Genomic DNA, 3531 nt, shown 5'->3' with positions numbered 1-3531 from the left:
CCACCGGCGCCAGCCAAGGCGTCATCATCTTCGGGCGTACGGACGTCCACATCTTATGCTGTCCCTTCGGGTGTTATTCAGCGAAAACCTGCTATGACCACCTCTTCCACAAGCCGCTCCTCCGACATCAAGTGCCACCGCTGCCAGGGACTTGGCCATATTCAGCGAGCATGCCCCAGCAAACGGGCATACATTGCTACTGGTGATGGTGGGTATGTTAGTGCTTCTGATGTTGAAGATGAAGATACTATTGGAGCTAACATTGCAAAGACTTATGATGGTGATGAAGTGAGAGCACCTAGAGGGGGGGGGGGGTGAATAGGTGATCCTGTAAAACTTCAAAATCTTAAGCCACAAAACTTGATTAAGCGTTAGCACAGTTAATGCCAAGTGGCTAGAGAGAAGATCTTGCACAATGCGATAACCACAAGAAGTTCAACACAGAGAAGACACAATGGTTTATCCCGTGGTTCGGCTAAGTACAAAACTTGCCTACTCCACGTTGTGGCGTCCCAACGGACGAGAGTTGCACTCAACTCCTCTCAAGTGATCCAACGATCAACTTGAATACCACAGTGTTATGCTTTTCTTTTCTTATCGCGTTCGCGAGGAATCTCCACAACTTGGAGTCTCTCGCCCTTACACTTGAAGTTCACAAAGAAGCACGGAGTAAGGGAGAGAAGCAACACACACAAATCCACAGCAAAATGCGCACACACACGGCCAAGAATCGAGCTCTAAAGACTATCTCAAAGTTCTCACTAGAACGGAGCTCGAATCACTGAAAATGACAAACGAATGCGCAAAGACTGAGTGTGGATGATCAAGAATGCTCTAAGGTTGCTTGGTGTTCTCCTCCATGCGCCTAGGGGTCCCTTTTATAGCCCCAAGGCAGCTAGGAGCCGTTGAGAGCAAATCTGGAAGGCCAATCTTGCCTTCTGTCGTCGGGTGCACCGGACAGTCCGGTGCACACCGGACACTGTCCGGTGCCCGATTTCCTTCCTTAAACAGCGCAGTCGACCGTTGCAGATGCGGGAGCCGTTGGTGCACTGGACATGTCCGGTGCACACCGGACAGTCCGGTGCCCCCTTCCGACCGTTGGCTCGGCCACGTGTCCCGCGCAGATCGCACGGCCGACCGTTGGCCCGGCCGACCGTTGGCTCACCGGACAGTCCGGTGCACACCGGACAGTCCGGTGAATTTTAGCCGTACGTCGCCTGTCAATTCCCGAGAGCGGCCAGTTCGCGCCGAGTCAGCCTGGCGCACCGGACACTGTCCGGTGCACCACCGGACAGTCCGGTGTGCCAGACAGAGCTGAGTTTTGGCTGTACACAGCCAAGCCTTTTTCACCTCTTTTCTTTTCTTCTTCTTTCTGTTTCTAACACTTAGACAGGTATATTAGTACACAAAACCAATGTACTAAGGCTTAGAAACATACCTTTACTCTTGATTTGCACTTTGTTCATCCATGGACATAGATTCACATTTAAGCACTTGTGTTGGCACTAAATCACCAAAACACTTAGAAATGGCCCAAGGGCACATTTCCCTTTCAATCTCCCCCTTTTTGGTGATTTATGCCAACACAAGATAAAGCAACTAGAACAAGTGCAATATCACTTCAAATAAAAACTCAAATTTATTTTGATTCAATTTGGCATATATGGATCATCCTTTGCCACCACTTGGTTTGTTTTTGCAAATCAACCTCAAAATCCTATCTCTAAGTCAAATCCACTTGTAGAGACATAAAGAGAGGTTTTCCAAAGAAAATTGATTCAAGATTCCAAAAACTCCCCCTTTTTTTCATAATCAACACTTCTCCCCACAAGAGGCCAACTTTTGACAAAAGAGACAATGCAAGAGTTTTGACAAACCAAAAGCTCTATCCTACTGTTTTCAAAGTTTCTCAAGTGGTAGCTGATCCATTTATTGCTTTGGCCTTTATTTTCTCCCCCTTTGGCATCAAGCACCAAAACGGGATCAATCTTGGCCCTTTAACCCCATTGCCTCACCAAAATCTTCAATTAAGAGCAAATAGGCAATAAGAGTTTAAAGATGAACTTGGAATAAGTTACCCTCTCATCGGAGTGCAGTGGAAGTCTTTCACGGTCCAAGTCCACCTCTTTCCCTTTCAATTCTCCTTGGAGACTAAAACAACCAAACTCAAGTACATGGTTAGTCTCAAAGGGTCAAGTTGTAGCACAGCTCCCCCTAAATATGTGCATCACTTGCAAACAGGACTTGTGAGGTCCAGGGAGTGTTTGTACAACTTGAGCACCATAATAAGCAACAAAATGCAGAATGAACATGATCAAAAGCATAAACACATGTATGCTACATTTCAATCCAAGTTTCGCGAATCTAAGATATTGAGCTCACTACGCAGCCTGCAAAAGGTCTTCTCATCTAGAGGCTTGGTAAAGATATCGGCTAGCTGGTTCTCGGTGCTAACATGAAACACTTCGATATCTCCCTTTTGCTGGTGGTCTCTCAAAAAGTGATGCCGGATGTCTATGTGCTTTGTGCGGCTGTGTTCAACAGGATTTTCCGCCATGCGGATAGCACTCTCATTATCACATAGGAGTGGGACTTTGCTCAGATTGTAGCCAAAGTCCCGGAGGGTTTGCCTCATCCAAAGCAGTTGCGCGCAACACTGTCCTGCGGCAACGTACTCGGCCTCAGCGGTGGATAGGGCAACGGAGGTTTGTTTCTTAGAGTTCCATGACACCAGGGACCTTCCTAAGAATTGGCACGTCCCCGATGTACTCTTCCTATCGACCTTACATCCAGCATAGTCGGAGTCTGAGTATCCAACTAAGTCAAAGGTAGACCCCTTTGGATACCAGAGCCCGAAGCAAGGCGTAGCAACCAAATATCTAAGAATTCGCTTCACCGCCACTAAGTGACACTCCTTAGGATCGGATTGAAATCTAGCACACATGCATACGCTAAGCATAATATCCGGTCTACTAGCACATAAGTAAAGCAAAGAACCTATCATTGACCGGTATGCTTTTTGATCAACGGACTTACCTCCTTTGTTGAGGTCGGTGTGTCCGTCGGTCCCCATCGGAGTCTTTGCGGGCTTGGCGTCCTTCATCCCAAACCGCTTCAGCAAGTCTTGCGTGTACTTTGTTTGGGAGATGAAGGTGCCGTCCTTGAGTTGCTTCACTTGAAACCCAAGGAAGTAGTTCAACTCGCCCATCATCGACATCTCGAATTTCTGTGTCATCACCCTGCTAAACTCTTCACACGACTTTTGGTTAGTAGAACCAAATATTATGTCATCGACATAAATTTGGCACACAAACAAATCACCATCACATGTCTTAGTAAAAAGAGTTGGATCGGCTTTCCCAACCTTGAAAGCATTAACAATTAGAAAGTCTCTAAGGCATTCATACCATGCTCTTGGGGCTTGCTTAAGTCCATAGAGCGCCTTAGAGAGCTTACACACGTGGTCGGGGTGCCGTTCATCCTCGAAGCCAGGGGGTTGCTCCACGTACACCTCCTCCTTGATCGGCCCAT

The sequence above is a fragment of the Zea mays genome, chromosome 9, assembly GCF_902167145.1.
Source record: "Zea mays cultivar B73 chromosome 9, Zm-B73-REFERENCE-NAM-5.0, whole genome shotgun sequence".
Classification (NCBI taxonomy): Eukaryota; Viridiplantae; Streptophyta; class Magnoliopsida; order Poales; family Poaceae; genus Zea; species Zea mays.
This window is presented reverse-complemented; position numbering follows the sequence as displayed.